This window comes from Artemia sp. Qi Xiang Cuo, chromosome 3, assembly GCF_049724085.1.
Source record: "Artemia sp. Qi Xiang Cuo chromosome 3, ASM4972408v1, whole genome shotgun sequence".
In the NCBI taxonomy this organism is placed as follows: Eukaryota; Metazoa; Arthropoda; class Branchiopoda; order Anostraca; family Artemiidae; genus Artemia; species Artemia sp. Qi Xiang Cuo.
In genome coordinates, this window is record NC_142796.1 from 22,430,172 (window position 1) to 22,450,959 (window position 20,788).

The 20,788-nt window shown below is 44.0% G+C and overlaps 2 pseudogenes; both read left to right on the forward strand.

Annotated features, from left to right (window-relative positions):
- Positions 1-853: 853 nt before the first annotated feature.
- On the forward strand, positions 854-1,423 carry LOC148953873 (N-acetylneuraminate-9-phosphate synthase pseudogene; annotated as a pseudogene).
- A 13,668-nt stretch (positions 1,424-15,091) lies between these two features.
- On the forward strand, positions 15,092-15,661 carry LOC148953874 (N-acetylneuraminate-9-phosphate synthase pseudogene; annotated as a pseudogene).
- The last annotated feature ends 5,127 nt before the right edge of the window (positions 15,662-20,788 follow it).

Genomic DNA, 20,788 nt, shown 5'->3' on the forward strand with positions numbered 1-20,788 from the left:
TTATTACAGACTCTGCCTGCTGGTGAGAATCCCGCATTCAAAATCAATCAGATTATCCTCCTAGGAGATGCGGCAGATAAGTTTCAGTGGGCCCTGGCCAGCGCTAGCTACACCGGAGTGTAGCTATACAACCCTATCTGGCGCCGCCTAGTAGTTAAAGGGATTACTCTGGTATCTAATATAGTGCAGAACGTGATTATCCAGCGCGAATTCATCACCACCAGGGTAGTGGTTGGCGAGCAGAATTCAGCCAGTGGAGTCTTCGTTCTCACCGTTATTCCAGAGAGAATTGGCCAGGTTAGCTTTAGTTCTGACTCCAGTAGCCGAGCCAACCACTGGAATGCTTTCCCTGCCAGGGCGGGAGATTTACTCAACCTGCAAGACCTTGATCAAGCGCTGGAGAACTTCAAGAGCCTACCAACTGCTAGCACCACCTTTCAGGTAGCTCCCGGGACCAAAGATGGAGAGAGCAATGTAATCATCAGCTGGCAACAGAAGCGCCCACTGCGCATCGCAGCCTCGTTTGACGATGGTGGCAGTAAACAGAACGGCAAACATCAGGGTAGCAGAACTATCTTCTGGGACAACCTGTTTGGCCTAAATGACCTTATTTACCTCAACTTGCGCCCTGCTACCGCGGCGGCGGATACCCAGGCAAGCGCGGCAATCCAGCCATGGTCTTAGCCTGCACTAAAAAAATAAGTCGCAGGATAAAGATTGAGATTCCTGAGATGATTCTCAGCCATATGAATTATCTTTTGAAGAAGCATAAGACTAACGACGTAAGGCTATACACAAAGCTGAAAGATAGACACACTTTTTCTTTAAACACTCTTAACTAATCGCAATAATTATGAATCAAATGAAAATTGGCAATATCATTATTAACGACAACTCTCCATGCTTCCTAATTGCAGAGATAGGTAATAATCATCAGGGATGCGTGGATAAGTGCTTAGAGCTAATAAGACTTGCAAAAGCAAGTGGCGCAAGTGCTGTAAAATTACAGACACGAAATAATACATATCTATACACGAAAGAGCTTCTAGATAAGCCCTATGTGAATGTTAATAGCTTTGGAACAACATATGGCGCCCATCGCAAGGCGGTAGAGCTACCGCTTGAATGCTATCCGGATCTCTTTCAACTAGCGACAGAACTTGACTTGATTCTATTTTCAACACCTTTTGATCATGCTAGTGCCGATAAGCTTGCATCTTATGATGTGCCTGCTTACAAGATAGAATCTGGTGATTTGAGCAATCTTCCATTACTCAAGCATGTTGCCTCATTCGGTAAGCCGATGATAATTAGCACAGGGGGAAGCACAATGGCAGACATCCAATGCGCGATGAATTCCATACTTCCTATTAATACGGATATTGCTATTCTGCAATGTACTTCTGGATATCCATCCAAATAAGATGAACTTAATCTTAGAGTTTTAAATCTCCTAAAAAGAGAGTTTCCAACAAATATTATTGGATTTTCGTCACATGATATCGGTATTCATAGCGCAATTGCAGCATATGCAATGGGGGCTAGGATAATCGAGAAGCACTTCACAAAGTCAAGCAGTTTGCGTGGTACCGATCACAAATTCTCGTTAGAACCTGATTTATTTGCCTCTCTTTCTCAAAAACTTTTTGAAATTCACACTGCCTTGGGAGATGGCGAAAAAAAAATTTACCACAGTGAGGAAATGCCAATATTGAAAATGTCGAAAAAGAATGTAGCCAAAGTAGATTTGAAAGCCGGAGATGTACTTGTCACATCTAATATTGCATTTAAGTCACCAGGGGATGGGTTGGCACCATACCATTTCGAGTCACTCATTGGACGAAAACTTGCTGTCCCTATCAAAGCCGACCAAGACATAATTTTCGAAAACTTATTATAAAAATAGTTATACCTAATAAAATTCATTATGAAAACCATTCAGTCAGGACAATCAACTTTTAAATATATCCAAAATCTCAGTGAGTCACCAAGCTTTAAAGCGTATTTACTAGATATCTGGGGAGTGTTGTTTGATGGGGTCAGGAAAACTGAAATTGCGGACCTCCTCATTAACTACCTTGCCAAACATGGAAAGATAGTGTTGATCTCTAACAGTTCAATGACTTCACCACAATTAGCAACGTACCTTCGTGAGAGAGGGCTTGATCTATCCATAGTTGATTATATTTGGACATCTGGTGATCTCTGTCATAATTGGTTAACGCATAAGACTAAGCTCTTAGGGACAGTGAGATACTTCGTCATAGGTATGATTGAAAAGGACTCTTGGATTAATGATATCAATGCAGAAAGGGTCTTCGACATCAATGACGCCAATTTGGCAATAACATCTGGGCTGTTGGAAGATACAGTAGAAGAGAGACCACTAGAATACTTAGCAATCAATATGGTTACTAAAGGAATTCCTCTTCTTTGTACAAATCCTGATACTCTGGTAAAAATTCAGAAAGAGACAAAACTTGTATCTGGTTTATTTTCTAAAATCTACAAAAATTGTCATGGCAGTGTAACTGAGTTTGGAAAGCCATTGCCAGATATTTATATGCATGCCTGTGCAAGCGCAAGTGTGGAGCCATCACATGCCTGTATGATCGGTGATAGCCTAGAGACAGATATCCTTGGTGCCTATAATCTTGGAATTCCGTCCATTTTACTCGCAAGTAGCCATAGCCTAACTGAAAGTAATCAGCAACATCAAGGCCGCCATCCCCAACCAAATTATGTGCTTACTTTGGACTATTGAAAATCATATGAATGATATTTATCAGCATTTATTCTCCGTTTCAGATATGGTAGTTGTCATAACTGGCGCTGATAATGGTCTTCGGTTTGTTTATGCCAAGCAATTCCTCGCAGCTGGTTCCATGGTGGCCATTATTGATAAAACAAGTGCTGCGAACATTGAGTCTGACAAATTGCTTCAGTTGGAAGCAGATGTGACAATCAAATCAGTAATCTCTAAATGCTTAACTAAGATCCTCAATAAGTGGGGAAAAGTTGATGTTCTGATAAATAATGCTGGTCTTGATGCCCCACCAGGGGAGAATCCAGATGAAAATGCAGCATTTGAAAATTATTCTGAAAAGGCATGGGATGCAACCATGGCTGTCAATTCTAAAGGTGTTTTTATTTGCTGCCAGGTTTTTGGTGGTTTCATGGCAAAACATGGATCAGGAAGCATCATAAATATTTCATCTATTTATGGAATGGTTTCTCCAATTCCTTCCCTATATACTGATCCAGACTCTGAAATAAAATACTATAAACCTATTGCGTACAGTGCTTCGAAATCATCTATATACGGACTTACTAGATATATATCCATGTATTGGGGCAGAAAAAATATACGCATAAATACCGTCACTTTAGGAGGTGTAATGCGTGAACAAGATTCTGGGTTTATCACGCGATATGAGGATATCGTCCCAATTGGAAGAATGGCAAGATCTGACGAATATGCTGGTCTTATGATTTTTCTGGCATCAAAAGCCTCGAGCTATATTACTGGTACAAATATTATTGCAGATGGCGGCTGGACCGCAAAGTAAATACGAGAAAACAATGAAGACTTACCAACAAGTACTTGCAGCTCTTGAACAGCAATTTCTCGATCCAACAGAAACGAGGCGTTCTTTGCTTATAGAACAGTTCAAAACTGCAATCAGCACACTACCATCTACTGCGGATGGAGGTGCATTTCTGGGTGGAAGTTTACTCGCAGAACCAGGCATCTCAAAATGGGAACATATTCGAGATGAAGGCATCTCCCATACTGTTGCCCTTGAAGCAGCATTAAATGGACTGATTGGTCAGCCACGCTGGCATTCGCCAAATACCATGCACAATATAAATCCATCTCCGATGATTGGCACAGTTGTCCTATCCGCAATAGTAAATACTTATAACCCAAATTTGCTATGGGATTTTACCAGTGCCGGCTTGCACTCCATGGAGCGTCAGATTACACGGCAAATCTCCAAGCTTGTCTGGAACTCAGAAAGTAGTGCTGGAAATTTTACCTTTGGTGGTAAGGATTGTCTTATCTATGCTATTCGGTCTGGTTTAAAGCGTTGCTTACCCAACGTAGGATCATGCGGCGTGAATGGCGCCACCCCAGTAGTCTTGGCAACTGATATTAATCACTATTCAATTGCCTGAGTATGCTCTTTACTTGGCATTGGTTCCGATGCATGGATTAAAATTGAAAATACTGAAAGCGGTATGGTTGATATCAAATCTTTTGAAAATATTCTGTATAAGCTTCACAAAGCTAACAGAAAAATAGCCTGTACCATAGCAAGTGGAGGAAATACTACAGATCTCATAGTTGATCCAATAGAAAAAATACGAAATATTATCAGTGATTTTGTAGAAAAAACACAACTTGAATATTCACCATGTCTATATGTGGACACTGCTGGATTAACGGAATAAGTGCACCATTCTAGAGATTGAAAAGCGGGACAACGATACCAGATACAAGCCCTACACGATAATGCTTTTTCAAAGCGCAAGATAGCGGATAGTATCGAAGTCAATCATAGCACGGTGTCGAGTGAGCTAAAGCGCAATAGGTTTTGTAAAAGATATTGCGCACAGACAGCTCATGCATTGAAAGATAAGCAAAACCGTTTGTCCAGGAACTATCCTAAGTGTCATGAACACCATGCTCAGGTCCTCGTTGCTGCTCGGTTGATGGATTGGTCACCTGAGAAGCTTATTTTGCCGATGACGCTGCAAACGCCTGAATTGAGACTTAGCCATACGACCCTTTATCGTCGAATAGCAGCTGATAAAGCGCAAGGTGAATCGTATACAAAACTCCCTAGATTTGCCAAGAGCCGCTTCAAGGGGGAAAACGTCACAGTGGACGAGTGTTGATTCCTAAGCAAGTTGATATCAGACAGCGCCCTCAGGTGGTGGCAAACCGCTCAAGAATTGGAGATTGGGAAGGCGATACGGTACATGGGAAAACTGGATTATGGCGGTGAATTTGCCCATCATGCTCACGTGGCTAAATCCAGCGGAGTGACCAGCTATTTCACTAAGCCCTCTTCAAGTTACCAACGAGGAGCTCATGAGAACCCCAATGGCCTCATTCGCCGTTTTTGGCTTGAAGGAACTGATTTTAAACCACTGGATGAAACTGAGAAAAGCAATAGGGAGTTTTGTCTTAATATGACCCCAAGAGTTTTCTTAGAGGGACTGACACCATTAGAAGTTTATTCTGGAAGGAGTGTTGCACTTATTCCGTTAATCCAGGCTTCTTTCTCAAGACTACATAATCTTAAACCCATTTCTTCTGGAAATTCTGATTTTCCTGACTGAAGACAGATTAGAGATAAATTTCTGTAGGAAAGACGTAATTCTTTCAATTTTTTCTGGAGTTCATCAATTTTAATTAGCTGGCCGCTGCTTTCGGTGGTGGCTTGGACACAGGACATCGTCAGCAAACGCTCTTCCAACACGATTGGCCAGTGGCGTTGACTCAATGCTAAACGGTTAGACGAATGACTACACGCAGCCGCAACCTGCCCAGGAGCAGGTTGGTCTGCTAGCGGAAGCGCTAAGTGATAGGTCAGCTGCAACTGTACCCGATGTGAAAGCTTGTCTAAGTGAGACCACCGAGCATGATAACTGGCAGTTAATAAAGGCAAAGGAGTCACGTCGAACCCAAGTGACCACACCGTCGGAGAAAACCCTAGTGGCCCTTTATCCCCGGAGCTTTGCGTTTGTCTATCATAGTGCTCAAAAATCGTATTCAGCATGACACACGGATGTTGCAAAATCTGCCAGCCACTGAGCTGGCAGATAACCATTGACCGTTACTTGACAGTTGGCACTCTGCCACTCCCCTGACAATCCCAAACGATGATAACGCCCTGGCCGCCCATAGTCGTAAAATAAATGTGCTCCCCAGCAGTAATAAGGCTCTAAGTCTGACCACCAGCGCTGTCCCAATCCCCAATGATAACTTTGCTGTTCTGAACTACGCTGCACTCCCAACTGGCATAAAAACAGCTGCTGCTGGCGCTGATAAACCGGCTGTAATAGAAAAAACCCTAGCGGCGGCCGCGGTTTCCCGCAGGCGCTTCCCTGTAATACGATAGAGGCGTTGCTCTACAGCGCTGTCCTTGACTGGGCTGATGATAATGATGACTCTGTAGCTTTAGCTTGAGTCTTCATAGTGGTTGGGCTACCATGCGAGGCATCAGCACCAATGGGCCGATTAACAATAATCGAGACAATCGTTGATTGGTGAAATAATTCATAAGGCCATCCTTTGCCATACAGTGCTTCTTGATGATTGGCTACTATTTATTTAAATTTTCTATCAACCTAGCTTCAATAAAAATAGCTGAAATATCAGTGGGATAAAGTTCAAAATGTTTATTTGATATAAAATATTAAAAGTATTTTATTTACGCTATATTTATTTAATAATTTAATGTTAACTAATTAAAAATAATCTTATCTCGAAATAGGCAGCTTCTTTTAACTTGACCATTTAGCAGTAGTGCAAAACTCTGGAGAATAAACAGGAACACGGCTTTGAAGTTCCTTGATTAGATCCCAAAGAGGCTTACAATCGCTTGCTGATGGCCTTGGCAAGCCGCCATGATTTCATGGGTCTTTAACGAGTCACAGAGGTTAACTCATTCGAAAAATCAAGGTAGTAGCTGATAATGGCTACCATGGCATTAAGAAGCTGTATAGTCATTTCGAGTCACCTAAGATAAAAAAGATGAAAAAGTCATTGACTCTCATAAAAGTTCAGTCGAGATAATCTAGGGAAACTGGCTAAATCTATTTTCTGCTGTAGATGCTCGCGACACCGCAGCCGATTTGCTTGATACTGTTGCAGGCCACGAGCACGCAATTGGCAGGCAGGATAGTATCCACAACCATCACCCTGCTCACCTCGGTAGCAGGTGAGCGTCTGTTGACGGATCCAAGACAATTGTCCATAGTAGTCGGCCAGCACCCAAATCTCCGCTTTATTGAGCCACATCACCGGTGCTTCAATTTGAACTGAATAGCCTAGCCCTAAACTCAGTGCCGGCGTCAACGCCTGAATAAAAGCCTCTCGGCAATCGGGATAGCCAGAGTAATCTGTTTCACAAACCCCAGTGATAATCCACTGGGCACCGACTTGGTAGGCATAAATCGCCGCCAACGTTAAAAATAGAAGATTGCGTCCCGGAACAAAGGTATTGGGGACGCCATCCTCCCGTTGATTGGGCACCGACAGTGTGCGGTCGGTTAGGCTATTGGGATTGAATTGGCTGAGGATGCTGGCATCTAATAAATGATGCTGAATGATCCCCAGCTGCTGTGTCAGCTGCTGCGCCACCGCAATCTCATGCCGATGGCGTTGCCCATAATCTATCGTCAGGCAATGAACTTTTTCTGGCTGACCAATAGCCGATTGTTGTAGGGTGTGCAATAAGCAGGTGGTGGAATCTTGACCGCCGCTAAACAGCAGCACTATCGGTCGACTATCGGTTAAAGCAGCGTTTGTCATCGGCTTAGGGTTCGGTTTGTGGGAGCAGCACGCCAGGTAGCGCACTGTGCTGCCTACGAGTGGCAGCAGCTATTTTACCTATTTTTTCTCTATACAGATACCCTAACCTTTAGCCAATCATAGGGTGTCCCACCGCAGTCTCTCAAAGGGACCCGACAGGTTTCTGTTATCTTTGAAACTGTCGTTGTCAGTAACATAAGTTGAGCTCTCCGATGACCGTAGACTTTCGGTGCCTGTCAGCCGCTTCGCATAATCAACACTTGTGACCCTATTGACCTTACAGGCACTGTAAATGGCCTGTTTCATCGAGGCCCAGGTTCCCTGCTCCACCTGGTAGCTTTGATAGCCCACTTGAGCTGCCGAACTGGCACCGATCAGCAGGCCTGATAGTACCCCCCAACTGGCTCCCAAGGCACCGGCAGCTAACCGCGCCGCCTGCGTTAAAATCTGTTGCCCAGTGGTGGGCGCCGGATAGTAATGGGATAACTGCTGATCTACCCAGGCGTGGGTAGACTGCGCATCCTGTTGCCCTTTGACAATCACTTGAGTAACTGCACCAGTGACCATTCCGCTGCCGATGCTGGCAGCACATCCCCCAACCCGAGCCATATTCCACTGAACCTTCTGAAACTCCTCTGACTGTACCGCTGATTGGGCTTTCACCACCCACTCTTTGGTGGTACTAGCGACGGCGGATAGAACGGTTGGTAGCTGCTCACAGAGGTTGTTATCCACGCGCGGCGCTTTCCTATGACTTCTTTGTTTATGTTTCCCCTTTCCGGAAGAATTGCTTTGAACAAATTGTGGCAACAGTGACTTTTTCTGCTCCTCTTCCTGGCAGATTCTTTGCTGAGAGATGACTCCCGGAATAGAATTATTATATTCGAGGCTATCGTGCATCCTCTCCATATGTCCTGTCATTACGTTTTGCTGCCCTAAAAAATATTGACTACCCATAAGTTCCTCACTGGCATCTAGTCGGACCCCTAAATTGATGGCGAACCGCAGGGGGTTCGTTATTGAAGCCCATGATGGCCAGCCGCTTATCGCTGGCTATTAAACAGCTTCAAAAATCCAGGGTGGTTAATTGCTAACCAGTATTACGCCAATCGCCAGCAGCATGCCCTATTACAGTAATCACCTGAATTAATCGTGGCGCCCTTCAGTTTCATAGTAATGAAACCAGCCTACAGAGGTAGGAGAGCTAATAAAACAACTATAGTGTCAAAGCGTTACGGCATCTGCCCCCTCGAATTTAGACCCCGCTGGTTAACTGTCACATGCAGTTTGGATCATGAAACTCATTGCTCCAAGATGTGCTACATTTAAATTCCTGTTCAAAAATTGATGCTAATGGCCACCCGTTCCGCCAGTGGCAAATAGCGTCGTTGTCCGTTGGAAAAGAGAATAAGAGTGCGCAAACGGTTTTGAGATGATAAGGCTACACTGCATGAAGCAGGAGTATAGAGGCGAACGGCAAGGTAGGCAACGAGGCCTACCGTGAGGTCGGTGATAAAGGGAGATAGTAATTGCCAAAAACGTGCTAGCGGCTGGCATTCAGCTTGAAATTGTCAAACAGACGCCTCAGCTTACTGATGAGGAGTTAGCGCGTCTAATTAAATTAATTGTCTGAGTCACTCCTCTGCTCGATAGCGGATGCCCATCACTAGACGCAATAAAGCTGCTACCGGTTCAAACAGATGTTCCGGAATATAGTGATCGACCTCAACCTCCTGGAGGGCACGTGTTAAAGCAACATCTTCAACCACTGGTAGCTCAAATTGCAGCGCCAGCGCTACCATCTGCTCGGCCCGTTGATCCACCCCCTTTTCGACTACCTGGGGCAAGGGGGTCTCTCCTAGCTGATAATAGAGACCGACCGCAATATGGTTCGGGTTTTTTACCAATATACTGGATTTCTTCACTTTCATCGATAAGCTACCACTTTGGATCTCTCGATGCACTTCGCGGTGCCGAGATTTGACCTCTGGGTTGCCTTCAGACTCTTTATATTCTCGCTTGATCTCATCTTTGGACATCCGCAGCTGCTTCATCAGACTGTGACGCTGAAAAGCGTAATCCGCCAAAGCAAAGACTATATAGCAGGCTACTAAGATTCCCCAAAGCCAAGTAATCAGAGTAAACGCCAGCGGCAGAGCGGCCGCTAAGCCACTGGCGGGCAGAAATTGAAAGGGGCCAATATACTGGCGTAAAATATAGGTGAAGACTAATCCCAATAAGATAAACTTAAACAGTGATTTTCCTACCTCAAATAGGCTGCGTAGTGAGAATAGCTGTTGCAGGTTGGTGACTGGATTTAGCTTATCTAATTTTAAAGTGAGCGCTTCCGTTGCCAATAAAAACCCTACCTGCCCCATTAATGCCGCCAATGTTGTCATGATCAGTCCCACCATGCCGCCGATAAAACGCAGTATCAGATTGAAAAAGGTGGCAATCACTTTAGAGAGTGCTGCTGTTATTGGGAGTGATAAAGAGACCAGGGTAACATCAATGAGTTTCTGTAAACCGCTATAGAAATACTCACTGATAAAGATCAGGTAGCATAATAGGGTAGCTAACTGCACCCCGACCACTACTTCTTGACTTTTGGCTACCTGCCCTTTTTTGCGGGAATCACGAATCCGTTTCTCGGTGGGCTTTTCGGTTTTTTCACTCACGCCACAAACCCCTGTACGACAGTAACTGTAGCAGCTGCTCAGGAATCGCCAAGGTATGCCGCTGATAAAGCTGTAGTGCGCTCCCTAAATTCACCAGCAGTAATAGAAGCACTAGGGCAATTTTAATCGGAATGGCGAGGAAAAATACATTCAGCTGTTGAGCCGACCGGTTCAACAGCTCCATGGCGATATCAACCAGTAACATAATTAACATCGCTGGTAGCGCGAAACCAATCCCTAACTCAAACATCAGTAGCCATAGCTGTTTCAGGAACAGAAATAGGGTGTAATCTAAAATAAACAATGTTTGCCCTGGGACTACCAGTTGATAAGAGGCATACAGGGTGGTTAATAGTTGATGAAAACCACCAAAACCCAAGAAGAGTATTCCTGGTTTTCTGAAGTTATATATATATATATATATATATATATATATATATATATATATATATATATATATATATATATATATATATATATATATATATATATATATATATATATATATATATATATATATAGAGGGCAGCCCATCACCAGCCACCTCCTGCCGGAAGTTATCCAACTGCTCCGCTTTTAACCGCCCCTCAACAAAAGCGCGCGCATAGATCCCCGGGGCAATATGGCCCTGAAAATAGACAATATCGCCGCTATCGTGCTCATTAGCCGCCCGAAAAAAGTGGTGAAAGCAGACCTCATAGAGAGTCACCACCGACTGGAAAGAGGCGATATGCCCCCCCCCCCTAGTTCAAGCCCTTTGCGTGAAGCCCTTAACACCATCATCACCGCATTCCAACGAATCACCGCTCGGATCCACTGCTCAATCACTAAATCACCCGGATAGTCAGGCTCCTGCTCAGCAGCAATGATATTAATATAATCTATGGTCAATGCCGACGGCTCAGCAGAGACTGATAGCGCCGTATGGTGCTGCAGGTGCTGTAGTAAAAAGTGGGCATGTTCCACACCTGCTTGATGGATTACGGCGTCGATAGCCTCTAACCACTCATGAATCTCAGTCGGATCACTATCATCCTGTGCTCGTTCCGCCATCAGTTTTTCTTTTAGCTGTTTGGGTTAATCAGGATAGCTCGCAGCCTGTATGATGCACGCTTCCTAAATCATCCAAGTAGCGGCTCAATTCAAAATTGAGAGGCCCAGCCATTGACACCTGGGTTCTGCCAATAACTCTTCGCATTTAGCCAAGAGAATAATTTAAATGACACAGCTTGCTAGATGATCAAAAATCAGCATGCACGGTAGCAGAATCACCCCTGATTATCTAGATAGCGCCAACCATCAACATAGTAGTGTTAATAATTTTTATATAGGGAATATCCTCCAATAATTGCTAAATTGATCGCACAATTCCCCCTCTGTTACTGCCACTCTATAATAGAATTTATCAGATTCGGCGCTGCTGATTGACTCCTAGGCTCAGCCCTAAGGGGGTTCTTCTTTAGCCTATCAGCCACTAGTACTATTATTGATTCCTACACCAAACTGCCACTGCAAATTATTTTCACACTCAATAATGTCCACTTAGCATCTGGAGAACGCCATGTAATTTTATCGAGCGATTTCCCATTTTTTCTTTAAGCCAGTCACACTTTTGCAATCCGCTGATAAGCTGCTCTATACCCTGCTATTGGTCACAGAAATCGAGGTGACTGATGTCCAAAGATGCTGGTTTTTCCCAGGTAGAATTGATGATTGTCATCGTCATTGTCGCCTTATTAGTGGCCATTGGCCTGCCCAATTATCAGCAATATACGCAACGAGCGGCAATGACCGAACTGCTACAAGCCATGCTTGGTTACAAAAGTGCCATCGAACTCTGTGCTCTAGAGTTAGGCGCTGAACCGAACCACCATAGGGTCTCGAACCACTGCACGCAAGGCAAAAACGGCATCCCAGCAGCTTACCAGAATCCAGACCAGCAACGGGGCTATACCAAATCAATTACCGTAGAACCTCATGGAATCATTACTCTCACCGGCCAGCGTTCATTACAAGGACTCTCGGTTTCTTTAGTCCCGGCAATTAGCTCTTTAGGCGCCATTCAGTGGCTTAAACAGTGTCAAAGCAATAATGCCGCTTTAAATCATAGCTGCCAATCTACCTTTAAATTTACTGATCTCCCTGCTGCTACTTCTACAAAGGCTGCCTTTACGACAGCCACCGATATTACCGATGCAGAGTGAGGAGGCGATGGCGATTTCCCACCCAGCATTAGCCAACGCCACCTCCGCCGCCAGACAGCCTTCTGACTGGTTAGCTCTCAGCTTACGCTACCGAGTGCTACCGCTGCAGGTGGACGAGTGTTCAATCTGCTTGGGCATTTCTGAACAGAGCGATCCACAAGCCATTCTGGCATTCCGTTTTGCCAGTGGCAAAGCGGTGACCACTCAACACTGGGAAGCTCAACACCTGCATGCTGCTCTATTACAGCTGCAAATCCAGCCCAATCTTGAACAGCTGCACCAGCTAGTCCCTCCAACCGCCTCCATCGAAGGCGACTACTCGTGCCCTGATGTTACTGCTGAGCTATCCTCCTCCGATAATGAACCGCTGGTGCAATTTATTAACGATACATTACAGCAAGCGATCAACCAGCAAGCCTCTGATATCCATTTTGAGCCGAATGCCGAGCACTATCGAGTCCGCTTTCACATCGATGGCCTCCTACAGGTAAATTCAAACACACCACCCGCTGCACTGGCCACACGCATTGCTGCGCGTTTAAAGATTATGAGCGGCTTAAACATAGCCGAATGTCGGCTACCACAGGATGGTCGCTTAACTCTTCGACTGCCAACTGGCACACAAAAAATTTCACTCCGCATCTCCACCCTACCGACCCGCTGGGGAGAAAAAGTGGTGCTACGCCTACTCGACAACCAGCAGCAACTGCTCACACTAACACAATTGGGCATGCCAGAGGCGATAAAACGGAACTATCGGTGCGCCCTAGCCACCCCCCAAGGGTTGATACTAATTACCGGTCCAACGGGTAGTGGTAAGACTACCACCCTCTACAGCGGGTTGCAGCTCATCAATCGTCCTGAAATCAATATTTGTACCGTAGAGGATCCCATCGAGATACTACTACCTGGCATTAACCAGCTGCAAATTCATCCGAAAATTGGTTTCACCTTTGAGCACAGTCTGCGAGCAATGTTACGCCAAGATCCCGACGTGAATGTCTTGTAGGCAAAACAAATGGTTTCATTGAGCCATTATTGAACAAGTTAATTCGCCACTTGGACAAAAACTTGGACACAGAACCTCTCTGTCACTCTATCTAACACCCAAGCCTTTCCCTGGGGGAAGCGCAACCAATTCTAAAAAATTCAAGCCTAGCCGAATAAGGCGGGTTCGCCAATCCGCTCTCCATCAAAATCTCCAGGGTCCCCCACCTCATCTAACTCGATTGCAGATCTCTGTTTTTTGCGTGGGGAGTTTGGGGAGAATGGGGAGTAGTTGATTTTAAAGGGTTTTTTGCCATTTTTAAGTGGGGAGAAACTGGAGAAAACGGGGAGACATTGATTTTACTAGCTTTTTTATATGATGGACATCTAGGGACCATCTACAATAGCGGCTTCTTCTGGGGCAGTCGGTTAATCTAAACACGGTTGTTTATATTCTAAACAATAATTTTCTTGAAGCTGCGTTACATTTTTCATAGAATTGCTGACCTATCATACTTTTTGTAGTGGGCTTTTCAATGGATATGGTGCTTAGGTCTACTCTACCAACCCAAGGTAGAGAGTTTTGTTAAAGAAAGTGGGCCGTTATCTTCACCAAGAGCACCACTCCCCAGCGCGCCCCAAGAGCTACAGGCGCCCGGTTGTTGCTCTAGGTCTAGTTTTCTCCAACCCCTCCATAGCTGCTTGCGGTACCCAACCTGTACCGCAAGATAGTCAGCAGCAGTTGCTGCAGCAAGAGCACCAGCGCGAGCACCGTTCGCAGCCCAAGCCGGACGTTCACCTTCAAGCACCCAAGATCGAGGGCTTATTACAGACTCTGCCTGCTGGTGAGAATCCCGCATTCAAAATCAATCAGATTATCCTCCTAGGAGATGCGGCAGATAAGTTTCAGTGGGCCCTGGCTAGCGCTAGCTACACCGGAGTGTAGCTATACAACCCTATCTGGCGCCGCCTAGTAGTTAAAGGGATTACTCTGGTATCTAATATAGTGCAGAACGTGATTATCCAGCGCGAATTCATCACCACCAGGGTAGTGGTTGTCGAGCAGAATTCAGCCAGTGGAGTCTTCGTTCTCACCGTTATTCCAGAGAGAATTGGCCAGGTTAGCTTTAGTTCTGACTCCAGTAGCCGAGCCAACCACTGGAATGCTTTCCCTGCCAGGGCGGGAGATTTACTCAACCTGCATGACCTTGATCAAGCGCTGGAGAACTTCAAGAGCCTACCAACTGCTAGCACCACCTTTCAGGTAGCTCCCGGGACCAAAGATGGAGAGAGCAATGTAATCATCAGCTGGCAACAGAAGCGCCCACTGCGCATCGCAGCCTCGTTTGACGATGGCGGCAGTAAACAGAACGGCAAACATCAGGGTAGCAGAACTATCTTCTGGGATAACCTGTTTGGCCTAAATGACCTTATTTACCTCAACTTGCGCCCTGCTACCGCGGCGGCAGATACCCAGGCAAGCGCGGCAATCCAGCCATGGTCTTAGCCTGCACTAAAGAAATAAGTCGCAGGATAAAGATTGAGATTCCTGAGATGATTCTCAGCCATATGAATTATCTTTTGAAGAAGCATAAGACTAACGACGTAAGGCTATACACAAAGCTGAAAGATAGACACACTTTTTCTTTAAACACTCTTAACTAATCGCAATAATTATGAATCAAATGAAAATTGGCAATATCATTATTAACGACAACTCTCCATGCTTCCTAATTGCAGAGATAGGTAATAATCATCAGGGATGTGTGGATAAGTGCTTAGAGCTAATAAGACTTGCAAAAGCAAGTGGCGCAAGTGCTGTAAAATTACAGACACGAAATAATACATATCTATACACGAAAGAGCTTCTAGATGCGCCCTATGTGAATGTTAATAGCTTTGGAACAACATATGGCGCCCATCGCAAGGCGGTAGAGCTACCGCTTGAATGCTATCCGGATCTCTTTCAACTAGCGACAAAACTTGACTTGATTCTATTTTCAACACCTTTTGATCATGCTAGTGCCGATAAGCTTGCATCTTATGATGTGCCTGCTTACAAGATAGAATCTGGTGATTTGAGCAATCTTCCATTACTCAAGCATGTTGCCTCATTCGGTAAGCCGATGATAATTAGCACAGGGGGAAGCACAATGGCAGACATCCAACGCGCGATGAATTCCATACTTCCTATTAATACGGATATTGCTATTCTGCAATGTACTTCTGGATATCCATCTAAATAAGATGAACTTAATCTTAGAGTTTTAAATCTCCTAAAAGAGAGTTTCCAACAAATATTATTGGATTTTCGTCACATGATATCGGTATTCATAGCGCAATTGCAGCATATGCAATGGGGGCTAGGATAATCGAGAAGCACTTCACAAAGTCAAGCAGTTTGCGTGGTACCGATCACAAATTCTCGTTAGAACCTGATTTATTTGCCTCTCTTTCTCAAAAACTTTTTGAAATTCACACTGCCTTGGGAGATGGCGAAAAAAAAATTTACCACAGTGAGGAAATGCCAATATTGAAAATGTCAAAAAAGATTGTAGCCAAAGTAGATTTGAAAGCCGGAGATGTACTTGTCACATCTAATATTGCATTTAAGTCACCAGGGGATGGGTTGGCACCATACCATTTCGAGTCACTCATTGGACGAAAACTTGCTGTCCCTATCAAAGCCGACCAAGACATAATTTTCGAAAACTTATTATAAAAATAGTTATACCTAATAAAATTCATTATGAAAACCATTCAGTCAGGACAATCAACTTTTAAATATATCCAAAATCTCAGTGAGATACCAAGCTTTAAAGCGTATTTACTAGATATCTGGGGAGTGTTGTTTGATGGGGTCAGGAAAACTGAAATTGCGGACCTCCTCATTAACTACCTTGCCAAACATGGAAAGATAGTGTTGATCTCTAACAGTTCAATGACTTCACCACAATTAGCAACGTACCTTCGTGAGAGAGGGCTTGATCTATCCATAGTTGATTATATTTGGACATCTGGTGATCTCTGTCATAATTGGTTAACGCATAAGACTAAGCTCTTAGGGACAGTGAGATACTTCGTCATAGGTATGATTGAAAAGGACTCTTGGATTAATGATATCAATGCAGAAAGGGTCTTCGACATCAATGACGCCAATTTGGCAATAACATCTGGGCTGTTGGAAGATACAGTAGAAGAGAGACCACTAGAATACTTAGCAATCAATATGGTTACTAAAGGAATTCCTCTTCTTTGTACAAATCCTGATACTCTGGTAAAAATTCAGAAAGAGACAAAACTTGTATCTGGTTTATTTTCTAAAATCTACAAAAATTGTCATGGCAGTGTAACTGAGTTTGGAAAGCCATTGTCAGATATTTATATGCATGCCTGTGCAAGCGCAAGTGTGGAGCCATCACATGTCTGTATGATCGGTGATAGCCTAGAGACAGATATCCTTGGTGCCTATAATCTTGGAATTCCGTCCATTTTACTCGCAAGTAGCCATAGCCTAACTGAAAGTAATCAGCAACATCAAGGCCGCCATCCCCAACCAAATTATGTGCTTACTTTGGACTATTGAAAATCATATGAATGATATTTATCAGCATTTATTCTCCGTTTCAGATATGGTAGTTGTCATAACTGGCACTGATAATGGTCTTCGGTTTGTTTATGCCAAGCAATTCCTCGCAGCTGTTTCCATGGTGGCCATTATTGATAAAACAAGTGCTGCGACCATTGAGTCTGACAAATTGCTTCAGTTGGAAGCAGATGTGAAAATCAAATCAGTAATCTCTAAATGCTTAACTAAGATCCTCAATAAGTGGGGAAAAGTTGATGTTCTGATAAATAATGCTGGTCTTGATGCCCCACCAGGGGAGAATCCAGATGAAAATGCAGCATTTGAAAATTATTCTGAAAAGGCATGGGATGCAACCATGGCTGTCAATTCTAAAGGTGTTTTTGGTGCCAGGTTTTTGGTGGTTTCATGGCAAAACATGGATCAGGAAGCATCATAAATATTTCATCTATTTATGGAATGGTTTCTCCAATTCCTTCCCTATATACTGATCCAGACTCTGAAATAAAATACTATAAACCTATTGCGTACAGTGCTTCGAAATCATCTATATACGGACTTACTAGATATCTATCCATGTATTGGGGCAGAAAAAATATACGCATAAATACCGTCACTTTAGGAGGTGTAATGCGTGAACAAGATTCTGGGTTCATCACGCGATATGAGGATATCGTCCCAATTGGAAGAATGGCAAGATCTGACGAATATGCTGGTCTTATGATTTTTCTGGCATCAAAAGCCTCGAGCTATATTACTGGTACAAATATTATTGCAGATGGCGGCTGGACCGCAAAGTAAATACGAGAAAACAATGAAGACTTACCAACAAGTACTTGCAGCTCTTGAACAGCAATTTCTCGATCCAACAGAAACGAGGCGTTCTTTGCTTATAGAACAGTTCAAAACTGCAATCAGCACACTACCATCTACTGCGGATGGAGGTGCATTTCTGGGTGGAAGTTTACTCGCAGAACCAGACATCTCAAAATGGGAACATATTCGAGATGAAGGCATCTCCCATACTGTTGCCCTTGAAGCAGCATTAAATGGACTGATTGGTCAGCCACGCTGGCATTCGCCAAATACCATGCACAATATAAGTCCATCTCCGATGATTGGCACAGTTGTCCTATCCGCAATAGTAAATACTTATAACCCAAATTTGCTATGGGATTTTACCAGTGCCGGCTTGCACTCCATGGAGCGTCAGATTACACGGCAAATCTCCAAGCTTGTCTGGAACTCAGAAAGTAGTGCTGGAACTTTTACCTTTGGTGGTAAGGGTTGTCTTATCTATGCTATTCGGTCTGGTTTAAAGCGTTGCTTACCCAACGTAGGATCATGCGGCGTGAATGGCGCCACCCCAGTAGTCTTGGCAACTGATATTAATCACTATTCAATTGCCTCAGTATGCTCTTTACTTGGCATTGGTTCCGATGCATGGATTAAAATTGAAAATACTGAAAGCGGTATGGTTGATATCAAATCTTTTGAAAATATTCTGTATAAGCTTCACAAAGCTAACAGAAAAATAGCCTGTATCATAGCAAGTGGAGGAAATACTACAGATCTTATAGTTGATCCAATAGAAAAAATACGAAATATTATCAGTGATTTTGTAGAAAAAACACAACTTGAATATTCACCATGTCTATATGTGGACACTGCTGGATTAACGGAATAAGTGCACCATTCTAGAGATTGAAAAGCGGGACAACGATACCAGAAACAAGCCCTACACGATAATGCTTTTTCACAGCGCAAGATAGCGGATAGTATCGAAGTCAATCATAGCACGGTGTCAAGTGAGCTAAAGCGCAATAGGTTTTGTAAAAGATATTGCGCACAGACAGCTCATGCATTGAAAGATAAGCAAAACCGTTTGTCCAGGAACTATCCTAAGTGTCATGAACACCACGCTCAGGTCCTCGTTGCTGCTCGGTTGATGGATTGGTCACCTGAGAAGCTTATTTTGCCGATGACGCTGCAAACGCCTGAATTGAGACTTAGCCATACGACCCTTTATCGTCGAATAGCAGCTGATAAAGCGCAAGGTGGATCGTATACAAAACTCCCTAGATTTGACAAGATCCGCTTCAAGGGGGGGAAACGTCACAGTGGACGAGTGTTGATTCCTAAGCAAGTTGATATCAGACAGCGCCCTCAGGTGGTGGCAAACCGCTCAAGAATTGGAGATTGGGAAGGCGATACGGTACATGGGAAAACTGGATAATGGCGGTGAATTTGCCCATCATACTCACGTGGCTAAATCCAGCGGAGTGACCAGCTATTTCACTAAGCCCTCTTCAAGTTACCAACGAGGAACTCATGAGAACCCCAATGGCGTCATTCGCCGTTTTTGGCCTGAAGGAACTGATTTTAAACCACTGGATGAAACTGAGAAAAGCAATAGGGAGTTTTGTCTTAATATGACCCCAAGAGTTTTCTTAGAGGGACTGACACCATTAGAAGTTTATTCTGGAAGGAGTGTTGCACTTATTCCGTTAATCCAGGATTCTTTCTCAAGACTACATAATCTTAAACCCATTTCTTCTGGAAATTCTGATTTTCCTGACTGAAGACAGATTAGAGATAAATTTCTGTAGGAAAGACGTAATTCTTTCAATTTTTTCTGGAGTTCATCGATTTTAATTAGCTGGCCGCTGCTTTCGGCGGCGGCTTGGACACAGGACATCGTCAGCAAACGCTCTTCCAACACGATTGGCCAGTGGCGTTGACTCAATGCTAAACGGTTAGACGAATGACTACACGCAGCCGCAACCTGCCCAGGAGCAGGTTGGTCTGCTAGCGGAAGCGCTAAGTGATAGGTCAGCTGCAACTGTACCCGATGTGAAAGCTTGTCTAAGTGAGACCACCGAGCATGATAACTGGCAGTTAATAAAGGCAAAGGAGTCACGTCGAACCCAAGTGACCACACCGTCGGAGAAAACCCTAGTGGCCCTTTATCCCCGGAGCTTTGCGTTTGTCTATCATAGTGCTCAAAAATCGTATTCAGCATGACACACGGATGTTGCAAAATCTGCCAGCCACTGAGCTGGCAGATAACCATTGACCGTTACTTGACAGTTGGCACTCTGCCACTCCCTGACAATCCCAAACGATGATAACGCCCTGGCCGCCCATAGTCGTAAAATAAATGTGCTCCCCAGCAGTAATAAGGCTCTAAGTCTGACCACCAGCGCTGTCCCAATCCCCAATGATAACTTTGCTGTTCTGAACTACGCTGCACTCCCAACTGGCATAAAAACAGCTGCTGCTGGGGCTGATAAACCGGCTGTAATAGAAAAAACCCTATCGGCGGCCGCGGTTTCCCGCAGGCGCTTCCCTGTAATACGATAGAGGCGTTGCTCTACAGCGCTGTCCTTGACTGGGCTGATGATAATGATGACTCTGTAGCTTTAGCTTGAGTCTTCATAGTGGTTGGGCTACCATGCGAGGCATCAGCACCAATGGGCCGATTAACAATAATCGAGACAATCGTTGATTGGTGAAATAATTCATAAGGCCATCCTTTGCCATACAGTGCTTCTTGATGATTGGCTACTATTTATTTAAATTTTCTATCAACCTAGCTTCAATAAAAATAGCTGAAAAATCAGTGAGATAAAGTACAAAATGTTTATTTGATATAAAATATTAAAAGTATTTTATTTACGCTATATTTATTTAATAATTTAATGTTAACTAATTAAAAATAATCTTATCTCGAAATAGGCAGCTTCTTTTAACTTGACCATTTAGCAGTAGTGCAAAACTCTGGAGA